Source organism: Balaenoptera ricei, chromosome 2 (genome assembly GCF_028023285.1).
Source record: "Balaenoptera ricei isolate mBalRic1 chromosome 2, mBalRic1.hap2, whole genome shotgun sequence".
Classification (NCBI taxonomy): Eukaryota; Metazoa; Chordata; class Mammalia; order Artiodactyla; family Balaenopteridae; genus Balaenoptera; species Balaenoptera ricei.
In genome coordinates, this window is record NC_082640.1 from 23,705,805 (window position 1) to 23,720,623 (window position 14,819).

A 14,819-nucleotide genomic window follows, 5' to 3' on the forward strand; every position below is an offset into this window, starting at 1 on the left:
CCAGATTATTACAAAGGGCTAAGAGGAAGATGAGGCCAATTCTGCCCACAGAGTACAAAATTTAAGGAAGTACTTAGTCTCAGGGTCATTTTCCTGTTACGGGACTGGATAAGAGAGAAAAGTAGGTGTTGAAGAGATTAGTGCCTTAGTCCAGGTAATGTGTGATATACTTGGATTAGGGTGATAGCAGGAAAAATTGGGAGAGATGGATGGCTATTTTAAAAGTCAAGCCAACAGAATTGCTGGTGAATTATAGATAGAAATTACCTTAAAGAGAGGAAGGCTGATACGGTGGAAAATGGTATAAGGTTTGTGGGAGGATGAGGTAGACAACTTTTCAAGGAAGATGGAAGAAAAAGATCTATTTTTTTAAATGTTAAGATGCCTATTCGATATCCAAGTGGAAATAGAAGAAAGTGATTGAAGAAACATGGTATACAGGAAAGAGAAGAGACCAAGCTGGAGGTAAAAAGTCATGAGTCCTCAGTACATGGAAGACATGAGCCTAGGTGAGATCACCTGAGAAATGTACACATGGGTAGGAGAAACGCAGAGAGCCCAGCAGTAAAGGTATAAAATGTAAATGACAACATCTGGGAGACTTCCCTCATGGAGAAGGTTTCCCTCTCCTTGAAATCTTTGGATTTCACCTATTTCCAGAAATCTGCATTTCTCTGGCCTCTTTCTGTATATTTGCATTCATTTTTAATTTCCTTCCTTGTCAATTATTTCCTCCGGTACATTCACTAATCCTCAGACTTGGCTTTCTAGACCTAAAACCATTCTCAAAAGTCTTTAAACTCAGACAATTTGTCAGTTAATTCATTATGACATATACATGAAAACAATTACATAAATTAAAATAGGATTTATTTCCTAAACTAAAAATTATTTTTTATCTCTTTTTCTTTCTGACTGAAGACAATGGTATCTGGGCAAGTGAGAGACAAGGAAAATCATCACTAGTTTACACTTTTCAAAAATATTCTGAAAAAAAAAAAAAAAAATTCTGAGTGCTTGATATTTCACTGGCACACCCAGTCTGCTGTATCTTTTTTTAACTGAAGTATAGTTGATTTACAATACTGTGTTAGTTTCAGGTATACAACAAAGTGATTCAGTTATATATGTATATATATAAATATATATATATATATGTATATATATTCTTTTTTCAGACTCTTTTCCATTATAGATTATTGCAAAGTATTTAACATAGTCCCCTGTGCTATACAGTAGGTCCTTGTTTGTCTATTTTATACGTAGTAGTATGTACCTGCTAATCCCAAACTCCTAATTTATCCCTCCTCTCCCTTTCCCTTTGGTAACCATGAGATTATTTTCTAGGTCTGTGAGTCTGTTTCCATTTTGTAAATAAGTTCATTTGTACCATTTTTTGAGATTCCACAAATAAGTGATATCATATGATATTTGTCTTTCTCTGTCTGCACAGTCTGTATTTTAACCTCACATCACAGAGGTGGCCCAAAATCCTATTCCTAGAACAACCGAGCAGTGTTTTGATGACCTTCTAGTAGTTTGTTTCTACAAAACAGAAACAGACTCACAGACATAGAGAACAGACTTGTGGTTGCCAAAGGGGAGAGCGGGTCAGGGAGGGAAGGATTGGGAGTTTGGAATTAGCAGAGGCAAACTATTATATATAGGATGGATAAACAACAAGGTCCTACGGTATAGCACAGGGAACAATATTCAGTATCCTATGATAAACTGTAATGGAAAGGAATATGAAAAAGAATGTATATATACATATATATATAACAATCACTTTGCTGTACAGCAGAAATTAACACAACATTGTAAATCAACTATATTTCAGTAAAGTAAAGTAAAAAGAAAAAAGAAAAAGAAGACAGAGGAGGAGAGGAAAGTGAGTGACTCCAAGGGAAAGGTGGACTTGTTAACTGAGGAATCCCTGGAGGCTGTTTCTAATGACTTGATCTGCTATCCAGCTGAGGTCCCTGATGCTAGACAGAATATTTATGGTTTGACTCTGAATCGCAGGCTAAGAAATTACGTTTCACTTTATTTATCCATTAACGATATCACACACGACCTGTGTGTGGCCAGAGGAAGCTAGAACTCTGCTCCAAAGTTCTAAACCCCTGAGTCCAAACACCGGCACCTCCCTAATCGTGACAAGCCCTCGGTGGGCATCCCCAGACCCCTCGCCGGTAGTATGGCTCCTCCAGCCAACAGCAGGTCATCTGTTCCTAAAGGGTCTTTCCACTGTTTGTTTTCTCTTGCCCTTATCACAGAGGTGGATGGTATTAGATATGTTTCTTTTTAGCAAGTATGAGGTAAGCAGAGGTCAACCCAGTGTCAAACAGAGATGTAGAAAAGCAGATATCGTTACAGTGCAAACCCGCCAGCTTGAAGTACAAACAAAAGAATTCTTTCAGCGACACTTCAAAACCAATTGAAACCATAGTGGGGCTCTGGGGGCCACTTTCTAGATAGAAGTCAAGCCAAATCTTCAGGCTCAAGGGCTCTTCTGTCCTGAGCTGACGGAGAGAAACAGGCTTTCAGGCAACCCTTCATTTTCTCTCCAGCTCAGACCCAGCTATGGGGGTCACTCTAGGGCCTGTTTCAGAAGGCAGTTCAATGCGACAGAGATTGGAAACAAAACTTAGAAAACCATATGGTGTCCAGCCTGTCATCTTCTAGTGCTGAGTCTATGCCAACCCCTCAGGTGGGAGAAAGGCAGCCCACTTGCTCAGAGCTGCCGTTGACTCAAGCCAAGAGAGGAACGCGAGAACGCAGGACGTTACTCTGCATTTATCACCTCAGCTCTGAGCTCCAAGGTGGCAATTACCTTACTTCTCTTTTCATCATCAATTCAAACTTTCAGGGTTTTGCACAGAGTAAGAACTCAATAGATCCTTCGGGAACAAATTCCCTGTCTTTTAAATCTCAGTATCTAATATCCTTATATTTTCAAATTACAGTTAACGAGGCCCCTAGACCCAAAAGAAACTCTCATTTTAGCCTCATTCTACTTTCCATGCTATTTAATTGGGTTAAGCCTAATCTCACTAGTTCTTTTCCTTTTCTTATTTTTTTTTCTATTTTTTTCACAAGCCCTGAGTCCTTTTAGTTATCCTTTTGCTCTGGTTCAGCATGCTCTTTTCTTCCTCCTGTGCACCCACCACCTTTCTCCCTGGTGATTCCTCCTCTTCTGTCATATATTTTATTTTGCTATCACCCCCACTGGCTGTTGTCAGGCTCCTGCTCTCTGCCTCAGCAGGGTGACCTGTGAAGAAATCAAATTGTCCATCAGCCTTTGAGTCATAACATGATAAAAGGTGCTATATTAGCTACTCAAAGGAACAATATAATCCAACCATTGCTCAGGGGCTGTTTCCAGCTTGTCGCAAGTTTTTACTGGTCTACAACAGTTTACCACCAAAACCACTTACGCCCTGTACTCTAAGAAGTTAATAAACTCAGTGTTGGCAGATTGCATTACAGCCTCACTTAATGCAAACAGTACGATTTGTTCTTTTTTTTAATATATAAATTTATTTATTTATTTATTTCTGGCTGCGTTGGGTCTTCGTTGCTGCGTGCAGGCTTTTCTCTAGTTGCGACGAGCAGGGACTACCATTTGTTGTGGTGCGCGGGCTTTCCGTTGCAGTGGCTTCTCTTGTTACGGAGCATGGGCTCTAGGCGTGCAGGCTCAGTAGTTGTGGCGCTTAGTTGCTCCACGGCATGTGGGATCTTCCCGGACCAGGGCTCGAACCCGTGTCCCCTGCATTGGCAGGCGGATTCTTAACCACTGAGCCACCGGGAAAGTCCCATGATTTGTTCTTTACTTCACCTTTACAATAAGTGGATGAAAATATATAAAGAAAAATTATTATTAGCTGAATTATTTCATAAATACCCTTTATAAACCTTAAATGTGCTTTAGAAATTTTAGGTACTTTACTGTCAGAGTTGAGTAGTACTGGTTCAATGGATAGAGCATTAACTAGCTATGCAACTTTGGGCACATCATTTAATGTCCTGGGTCTTAGGTAGTAGATGCAAAAAAAAAAAAAAAAGAAAAAATAGTCATGATAACAATACTTTCACCTGAGACCCCTATGTGTCTTTCTAATTTGGTCTTAAGTGAAATCACTTCCAAGACAAAAGCATCAATCTGATAAGTTGCCTGCAAACCCAGCCCACTGCCTGGCCCATAAATGTTAACTAGATAAATGAATCCCAACATCTCATTATTTTTGTGACGATGCAATGCAGTAAGAAATGTAAAAACACTTTGAAAACTATAAAACAATATGTAAATGTAATGGATTATTATTACAGAATACAAAGTACTCCTTCAATGTGCTGACTGATTACATAAAGAATTAAGTAAGATTCAAACAAAAAGTGCTATAGAAGTTCACCAGAGGCAAACATGGATCAAAATTGAGACTAGAATGTGGATTCATTCATGTAAAGATCTAATCTGCCATAACAAAGTTTTCCAGACTATAACATCTGTTACACCACCACCAGATTCAATGACATATATATTCGATTTTTGTTACAGCATTCCACTTCAAGTACCAATTTTTATATAGACAGAATAAAAGTCTGAGCTACTCTGGAAAAAAATCAATAATGCAGTGGTTTAAATAACAGAGAGGTTGATGTTTCTCTCATGTTACAACCCAGAGCAGGTAGGAGAACTGTTCTATTGAACATGGTCATTCATAGACCCAACTTTCTTCTAGATTGTGTCTTTGCCATCTTGGAGGGGAATGTCTTCATCTCTATGATCAAAGTTGGTCATCAGCTCATCAGTGCTCCAGTTCAAAGGGAAAAGAGCACAAAAAGCATGTGTGCACTATTTTCAGGCTTAAGCCTGAGGTGGTACACATCACATGTAATTATAGTCCACCAGCCAGAACTTAGTCCTATGACCTTCAATAGCTCCTGGAAAATGCAGTTCCCTGTAAGGCAGCCACATTCCCAGACACAACTCTATGGCTCAACAGATTTTGGTGGAATATCAGCCATCAGACTAGAAGACTTGGTGAAGAGTACAGGCCTTGAGATAAGCATTGAAAGATCTCTAAGATAATAGCAGAAAGTCTAGAAAGAGCTATAATTATAAACTGTAAATTCCTGGGTCCCTTCTTTGCTGCTACTCAAGATCCTATTTCTTACCTTAATCGATGAATTCTTTTTAAACAAATTCTGGAGAAAGAATAATAGCACACTGTTCGAAAACAAAAAAATTAAAAAAATTTTTAGACCTTTGAAATAATGTTTAAGATCTTTATAATAATGTTTAAAACAATAATGTGCACAGCACAACAATTTCCCCTCAGAATAATCAGGCATATAAGAACGTGCCTATGAGCAAAATTTACCAATATTTCAAGTGTTTATAGAGATAAACATTAATTTATGGGAAAAAATAGCAATGGTTTTTCACTGTAAAATTCTAAACAAAGCTCTCTAAATAGTACATACAATTCAGGTTACAAAATTGACACCAATAAAAAGAAATCAACAAAGTGAATTTTAAAAATTTAAAAAATTATACCCAGGGCTGGAAGGGATGCAGCAATATGTCTAAATACTCTGTGATTAGAGAAGGTATCACAGAGGATGTAACGAGCTAGCTATGAAGGATTGCTTGGAGCTTTCCAGATGGATAAGAGGAGAAAGGTCCTCTAAAGAAGAAAGAAATATCTGTTCTGGGAGGGCACTGTATGAATCTCTTTACAGGCATCTACGCAATTTAACCTCCACACAACCCATGATTGTTTTTGTTATTCTAAAACTGAGTTCCGTTCAAGTTACTCATGTCGGTAATTTGTCCAGGCTTCCACCAAGAAGCAGTCGCAGAACTTGGCTTCCAGCTCAGTTCCTCAGACCTTCCCTCCAATGCTCTATTTCACGGCCACCAATCATGCCGCCATGTTTGTTCGTAGCTCACAGGAGAAGCGTGGGAGGAAGTATTTTGTCACAGCCTCCTGTGTGGTCTTCCTTCCCCTATTCTTGCTCATTTCCAGTTCATCCTCTACACTGCAGCCAAGGAGTATTTTTAAAATTATTTCACAATGAATTAGATGGGGTTGATCACCAATGCAAACCCTCCAGAATGTCCCATTTCACCTGGCCCTCAGGCCCCTCCTGGACACCCCAATTTACTCCTCTGGCCTCATTTTACACCTCTCACCCCCACCACTCCTTGTGTCCTGTGATCCAGCCACACTGGCTCTCTTTCAGCCCCAAGTGCCCCAAACTCTGTCCTGTCTCAGTTCTTCCGACACATTCTTCCTGGTGCCGGGACTACCCTTTCTCCTCTCCTTCCTTTGCCCTCCCTCATTCTTAAGGCTTCAGCTGAAATGTCACTTCTTCAAGGGCTTCCCCTGAATCTCCAAACCTGAAGTGTGTCCCTGCTGCCCCCATACCCTATTATTTTCTCTTATAGCATATTCTCCTGTTCTTTGCCTTCATAGAACTCCTAACAATTTTTAATTATATTTTCAGATACAGTGTAATGCCAGTTACCACCACTACACTCTAGCAATATGAAGGGCAGGGGACTTGTCTATTTTGTTCTCCACTGTGCACCCATCACACACCACAGAACACAGCACATAGTACATGCTCCAAAAATGCTGGAGTGAGGTTAAATTTATTTAAAACAAGAAATAAATTTTTAATAAAAATATTTCAATGTTTGAAGATGAAGGAGTCTCGATAGGCTGTTACAAGCCCAAAGAAAGGAATTATCTAAAATTTTATTATCAATTCATTTATACAGAAAGTGTTAAATGAGCACCCATTATGGGGTCTAATTCCTGCCCTCTACTATTTGGATCAAACCCTCTTTCAAGACGTGTATATCTTGGGAATTCCCTGGTGGTCCAGTGGTTAGGACTCCATACTTCCACTGCAGGGGCCAAAAGTTCGATCCCTGGTCAGAGAACTAAGATTCCACATGCCATTGAGTGGCCAAAAAAAAATGTTCTTGTCAATACGTGTAACTATCTTGAGCACACAATCCCATTTAAGAGATGTTTACTTTCTTTCCCAGTGGCTTTCATACTGTAGGACTCACGTGAGTCATTTCCTAAATCAAATGAGAATTTCAAGACAGATATGGAATTCAATTCTACCCCTCCACTGAAATTCTACTTCTCCACTAGTGATTAGTTGAACACCCCTACTTGGAGAAGGATTAGAATCAGAGTAATAGAATCTTGGAGTGTAGAAGACACCTTCTGAGTACAATCATGATAAAAACTTACTGGACTACATGACCTGGGATAGAAGAAAACCAAGACCAGGACCTGGGAAAGTGATGGTGGAAAGCCTGAAAGAGATAAAACATGCCCCACCTGTGTCTATTCTGTTCCATTCTGGTTTGTGTTTTACAAGATTATTTTGAAAATGGGGGATGCAAGTAAGCAATATTTGACAGCCCTGGGCTGGTCAGAGGCTAAAGTACCATAATCCACAGTGCAAATATAGCAGAAATGGGTCAAATGCTACAATGAAGAGATTAAGGAAAAGATCAACACTTCAAGATTTGTGGTTCTGGACCGCCATTTGTAACACCGATCTCATCTCATTCCATAGATATTCATTCATCAACTCCTTTGTTCATTAATTCCTTTATTCATGTATTCATTTAACAATTATTTTATTCCATACCCAAACTTTTCTGAAGGATATGACAAAAATTAATGTATTTGACTTTTCCAATGGGAATAACTTTCTTAAAATCTTGGAAAGTGTGGCTTAAAATAAGTTGGCTCTGATGGGTATTAACTAGACTTATTGTGGTGATCATTTTGCAGTATATGCAAATATCGAATCTTTATGTCGTACACCTAAAACTAATACAATATTATATGTCAATTATAGCTCAATTTTTTTTTTTTAAGTTGGGTAAATCCTCAAGCAAATGTCCATTCACAACTGGCTCAGCTCTGAGTCTCATTCCCTTTAGAACAATCTCCTACAGGAGACCTGTTGTACCCAGGTTTTTGACCCAGGAAAGTAGAATATGTAGCTCAATTATTGCTGTTAAAGCAGAGATGAGAAATCCCCCTTCTTTCATTAAGATACAAATACCTGCAGGCGTTCACCTCTCAGGGGCCAAGGTGCTCTTCAGATGGAATTCACGGGCAGCCAACCACAATGGCTCCAGAATGCCTGCTTTGTCTTAAGGCTTCTGTTTGTAAACTCGGCCTCCCTTGAAGGAACAAACAGTCTTCATTTACATGAGCCTTTGCCTGGCATTTATTTTCAGGACTGCAGGACAAACAAAACATCACACAGCGAAAGAGGGGGAAAAAATAAAGCTCCTTATAGTATCTCCCAAGATTTGGCCCTGTTTTGACAAAAGATGGCATCCTTGTTTCCCACAGCAAGATGCAAACGCATGCTCTGTTCTAACACCAGGATTGGGGTTAGATCTTGGGTTTAGATGGAAGATCGAAACTGATAGCATTTGGCTGTGTCTGCCTTTAGGGCAGCTTAGAAAAAGTACCTGGTAGGTTGTTAACTTGTTGACATTTTCACTACTAACTGTGCTATTGACTAAACAAGGAGTAATTACTTCAGCTACTTGGAGCAGTTGTTAAAAATCACCCAGCTTGGTGGCAGCTATCACGGTTAGGGGATGGGGCTTTGAGTTCCAAATGAACACATGCCATTCTGGAAATTAAAAATCACCGCAGAGAAAATAGTGAGCACTTCACAAACAGTAACAATTCATGACGGTAGAGTAATAATCTAACGCTTTGTCTCAGGTCATTCAGCGCCAAAATCTTTGTTCTAGAACATTGAAATGATCTATTCCAAGCCCTCATGTTATAAAGAAGCAAAAATGTAACTCAGAGAAGAAGCAAGTGCCAGAGAAATAAAACACAGCTTGGGAATGATAGGACTGGTTTTCCTGATTCTTTCTTGGGGGCTGTAAGTGACCATGGCCTTAATTTAAGATCAAGATGTGATTCTAATACAGTCAAGAGTACACATAGAGTTGATGGAACACAGTATTTGCAACTGGGATTGTCCCAGAAATCCTATGGCACCAAAACTAGACTTTACACTTTGCTCTGCAATCACTCTGAACCAAGCCTGGGAGAGAATGCCCTTTGGGAAGTTTCTCTCTGGGACACACGTGGTCGTGTTCCACGCCCTACCCCTCTTTTGGAAGCACCCCTCCACCCCCATGCTGATCTAGCCCCTTAACCTCACACTCCTCCCAAATCTAATCTTGGTTCAGAGCTTGTTTTTCCCACACAGCCCTTGTCCTAAACCCTTCCGGATAAAGAAATGTCCTAACTTGGAGGACAAAGGCACTTCCATTGTTTCTGTGCTGGTTTTGTTCTTGAGCCCATTGCCTCCAAGGAACTGGATTTTAGAAACTAATAAACAGCAGGAAGGCACTGCTGTGCTTCTGCATGTATACACATCTGTCACATCAGAACCCTTGACGCACAAGAAACAATGACTCCTTTATTATGATAACTATAACCCTTGGTAACATTTTCACCTGATCAGTGCACAGGATTAATGAAGAGAGCCACGTATTTAGTTAGCTTCATTGGCGATCTAAAGACCTCTGCCTGGCAGTTCGGTGCTGGCAGCACAAGTACCGGTGGCAGGGGTGCTAACAGCGTCTGCCTGGCCCCCTCCACGATGTCCAAGGCCGAGGAGGCCAAGAAGCTGGCAGGCCATGCGGCCGTGGAGACCCACTTGAGGAATAACCAAGTGCTGGGAATTGGGAGTGGTTCTACAACTGTCCATGCTGTGCAGCGAATAGCTGAAAGAGTGAAGCAAGAGAATCTGAATCTCGTCTGTATTCCCACTTCCTTCCAGGCCCGTCAGCTCATCCTGCAGTACAGCTTCACTCTCAGCGACCTGGACCGACAACCAGAGATTGACCTTGCCATCCATGGTGCTGATGAAGTAGATGCTGATCTCAGTCTCATCAAGGATGGTGGAGGCTGCCTGACCCAGGAGAAAACTGTGGCTGGCAATGCCAGTCGCTTCATCGTGATCGCCGATTTCAGGAAAGATTCAAAGAACCTGGGGGATCAATGGCACAAGGGAATCCCCATCAAGGTCATCCTGATGGCCTGTGAGCCGAGCTGTGACCCAGAAGCCTGGGGGTGCGATTGAACTTCGAATGGCTGTCAGCAAGGCACGTCCTGTGGTGATGGATAATGGGAATTTGATCCTGGACTGGATGTTTGACCGGGTCCACAAATGGAGTGAAGTGAACACAACTATCAAAACGATCCCAGGCGTGATGGACACGGGCCTATTCATCAACATGACGGAGAGAGTCTACTTCGGGATGCAGGACGGCTCGGTGAACATGAGGGAGAAGCCTTTCTAAACTGGCCCTGCAGGAGCGGAATGTGTTCCCCTCACGTCCCCAGCCCAGCGCCGAGGCGGACATGCCTCTCCAGGAGCCTTTGCCTTAATGTATCTGTGCCAGGTGGACACTTGGCAGGGTGGGGGGTTGAGGGTTAAATCCAGTCTTCTGAAGTATTGTTATTAAATGTCTTTTTAAAAAGAGAAATATAGGGCTTCCCTGGTGGCGCAGTGGTTGAGAATCTGCCTGCTAATGCAGGGGACACGGGTTCGAGCCCTGGTCTGGGAAGATCCCACGTGCCACGGAGCAACTGGGCCCGTGAGCCACAACCACTGAACCTGCGCGTCTGGAGCCTGTGCTCCGCAACAAGAGAGGCCGCGATAGTGAGAGGCCCACGCACCGCAATGAGGAGTGGCCCCCGCTTGCCACAACTAGAGAAAGCCCTCACACAGAAACGAAGACCCAACACAGCCATAAATAAATAAATAAATAAATATTTTTTAAAAAAAGAGAAATATAAACATATATATCTTACTATTAAAAATACTCAGTTGTTTTTTCATAAAGTAGAACTTGATTTCAGGTTTTATATGAAACATTTACCAAAAGAAAGGAGGACTGTCGTTTAAACTTTTAACTTGAGCCTGCTGGTTATGGTGAAGCCTCTGAATATTGGGTTTGCTGAGAAATGTAAATCAAACTTTTCCTTAAACTGGTGAAATGAAGGGCCCAGCCAGCAGTGATTCCCTGAGGCCTTACTGGAAACACTGAAGTTTGTTTACTTTTCTACCACACTGTTTTATTTTTAGTTTTTGTTGTGTACAGACGCACAATGTGTAGTTACGTGTTGTAAGATGTGAATGACAAAAGTCCGGTGAGTGTAGGGGTGTGGTGTGTGTGACTCAGAATGTGTAAACCACCAGGGAGAAAATGTGGGGTCTCTTTTGTTGAGAACAGGGGATTCATTCAAACCCCTCTTGTTGGAAGCCATTGGCTAGAAGTACTTGCCAGTACTGCCAAAGCACTGCTGTGAAGCACCTTTAAATGATTGTCTTTTCGTCGTTAGTATTTTTTTTGTTCCTTTATTGTTATTTGCATGGTTTGGCATCAGAAGTTGTTACCTCTTTATATTGTTTGAAGGTTGAAATAAAACAGTATGGTGCCAAACAAAAAAATAAATAAAAATAAAAAAGACCTCTGCCTCTTCCGTGAAGGGCACCTTGTTTCTATAGTTTAATTTGAATTTCCATGGTACTTGACTTGGTAATAGGTCAGATCGATGTGCAAAAATTGGGTAAGAATTAGATATTCACTTTAGGCATACTTGGTCTATAATAAACTGATAATTTTACAAGGAGGAAGAGGAAAAAAAAGTTAAAACACATCACAGTACCAGATGGTCTTCAATGCATGGTCCCTTGTGTTTCTCAAGGTGACAAAAGTTTTGGTGTAAATTGTGGGATTTATCTATTACACACCTATGTAATCAACTCTGCAGAAGATTAGTACAAACTTCGGTAATTATTGGGGGGAGGTGGTTAAAAATCCCACTGGCTGAGGATTTTCCCAAGTGTGCTGCAAGGAACACTAATCAAGAGAGGGTTTCCATAGGCAAGTAATTTGGGTAAATACTGGATCAAATAAAATAAATAGGTTTCTTAATCATTCTTCCCAGAGCCTTTATTATGTGAATGTCATTATCATGTGCACTAAGAGGTGGACCAACATCCACCATTTTCTTGCCTTAGCTGACCACAGCTTTCTTTTGAAGAGACTATCTCATGGGACTAATGCACTTCAGATTAATAGCAATAACAACATTGGTGACCACATTTGAGTTCTCACTCTGTACCAGGCATTGTGCTAAGCTCTTCACATTGCATCTCGTTTAGCCTTTCCAGGGACCCTAGGTCATAGGTCCCATTAAATCATCATTTAACAGAAGAAGAAACAGGCTCAGAGAAGTCAAACAGCAAGTCTACAATCACACAGCTGGCAAGTTGCAGAACCAGAATTCAAGTCATTCTGACTCCAGAATTTATACTCTTAACTCTCTATTGTATATCTGTCCTCATGAATCAAATGAGGAAGATAACCCCTGCCCCTGACGATTCTTGCTGAGCTAGGTTGAGAATAACTGCTTTGGGGGAGGAAGGGGCAAGAGAAAAGGAGAGAAGTCGGGGGAGAGGGGCATGATTTGGTTTAGATTAGAATAAAGTGATCCGATAGGTCATTGCTATTATTCTGAGTGTTTTGAGGGAATGGAAACCTGGACAGGACAGCCCATTCCTCATTGACAGGATGGGGAAAAGAACGGGTTTCTGGTTTTGACAGGTATATACTAAATTCATCTTTTTCCAACAAGATGCAAAGAAAAACAAGAGGCTTGTTTTATTTTTTGCAAATATTTCACATTGCCAAGGTGACCGGAGTAACATCCCAGCCACAAAACTAGTACAAACCACAGGTAGCCAAGGGAAACCAACGCAGCTCAAAAGGTAGATTCCAAAGCGAAACTAAAAATTTGAAAATTACACTAAATGGGGAGAAGGCTGCATCACAGATAAAAAAGAATGTCATTTTCTTTAAGAAGTGTTTAACTGCAAATGAAGCACAAGTTTTTTATAGGATCCATGTTCCTATAGGGCCAGTCCTTCCCCTACAAGCCCACAAATGAAACAGGTGAAAAAATGAAACGGCCTGGTACAATTTAATTGAGTTTCCTGGAGGGACAAGCTGAAAACAACCAACTTTTCCAGACCCGTGGGGGGAAAAATAAAAAGAGGGAGCAAGTCTTCTTCCATATTTTAAGAACTCTGGGGTTTGGGCTTCCCTGTTGGCGTGTTGGTTAAGAATCCATCTGCCAATGCAGGGGACCTGGGTTCAAGCCCTGGTCCGGGAAGATCCCACATGCCGTGGAGTAACTAAGCCCGTGCGCCACAACTACTGAGCCTGCGTGCTGCAACTACTGAAGCCTACGCGCCTAGAGCCCGTGCTCCACAACAAGAGAAGACACCACAATGAGAAGCCCATGCACTGCAACGAAGAGTAGCCCCCGCTCACCGCAACTAGAGAAAGGCCACGCGCAGCAATGAAGACCCAATGCAGCCAAACATAAAATAAATAAAATAAATAAATTTATTTTAAAAAAAAATCCCTGTGGTTTCTCGAAAGCTTTGGAAGTTTCTTCAGGATGCCAAGAGCATTCAGAAATTTAAAAATTGGGAATTTTATGGTTCATCAAAAGTTCAGAATCCCTGGCCCAGAAAATAAATTTAGTTAGGATGTCCTTTAAAGGACAGGGATAGACAAGGAAAGAGGAAACCACCCAAGGCCAAAGCCCCAAGGACTCCCTGAGGACCAGAACCTCTCCCCACCCTTCTACTTCCCACCTCCACCCACCCTTTATGGCCCTTTGACGGAGCACAGCTGCCCTTCTGGGCCGCCAGGAAAGGTCCAACTGCCCGAGGCTCCGGAGAGTCATTTGCGGCATGAGCAAAGTTTCTCAAAGGGATTTTCTGCCTGCTGATTTTGTGGTCAAAAGCCCATTTGACTCTCATCACTGCAGTCCCTGACTTAGTGAGACCAGAGAAAGGCCAAACTTCTTAGCCATTAACGGTCAGGAAAACCAAGAAAAGCTACCTCCAGAGTGACAGTTTCCCACAGACAAACTGTCAGCTGGCCATACCTGGCGAACGCAGGGTGGCTGACAGACTGAACTAGAAAGTCTGGTGTGGATCTTGCGGGGAGGGAAGTTGGGGCTTCTAGAAAAACCTGGAGTGCTCTATCTGAACTCAACATCCATGACAGGACCAATTTGGTGGGGCCCAGGATGCCTCAGTTCAAATGAGAAGTTGAACTCATCTTGAAAGAGGCCTAAACATCTAACTTGTTAAAAACTTTAACTCTGAGTATAGCCCTCCAAACATTCACCCCAGCTGTACCAGCAGCATCAAGAGGGAAAGGCCCCATTCTGGACCTATATCCCCAAAACTTTGCTGAGACAGAGTAAGAAAGGCTGAAGTTAAATTACAATAACTGAGGGTCTCTTGCTGCTGTGTTTCACCACGTTTACACACATAACCATTCATACGTTCAGCTAACAGTCACTGAAGCCTATCTTGGGAAAGATGCTGCGCTGGGTACTAGGAGATAGAAAAGTAAAACCACCACCATTTCTGCACCTCCCAGAGCTCACGATACAGTCAAAGAGGTAGTAGGCGGAGGTGTTGGAAAGAAAGGGCCTTCAGTGGAAACACGGAACCTGGATGCACAAAAAGATTCGCTCATAAATATTGGGTTTTAGGATGCAATAGACCATTTTTTGGAGGTTAGAGATTTTTCCATGCAAGTATTCCAGGATAAAGTAAGCCCAGCACTGAAACCCTAAGAAGCTCATAATCTGTCAAAAATGTATCTCTTTCTTTCAGACATCAGATGTTTCAGACATCTG

The 14,819-nt window shown here is 41.6% G+C and overlaps 1 long non-coding RNA gene and 1 pseudogene across 1 annotated transcript in view; one reads left to right on the forward strand and one right to left on the reverse strand.

Moving 5' to 3' along the window:
* Positions 1-3,545: 3,545 nt before the first annotated feature.
* LOC132358650 (uncharacterized) overlaps positions 3,546-14,819 on the reverse strand; it is a 77,640-nt gene continuing 66,366 nt past the window's right edge. Inside the window, exons 2-3 of the long non-coding RNA XR_009500487.1 lie at positions 5,182-5,233; positions 3,546-3,841 (exon numbers count right to left, since the gene is read on the reverse strand). This is a non-coding gene — a long non-coding RNA (uncharacterized LOC132358650). The remainder of the gene's footprint in view (positions 3,842-5,181; positions 5,234-14,819) is intronic.
* Positions 9,670-10,387, forward strand: LOC132360277 (ribose-5-phosphate isomerase-like; annotated as a pseudogene).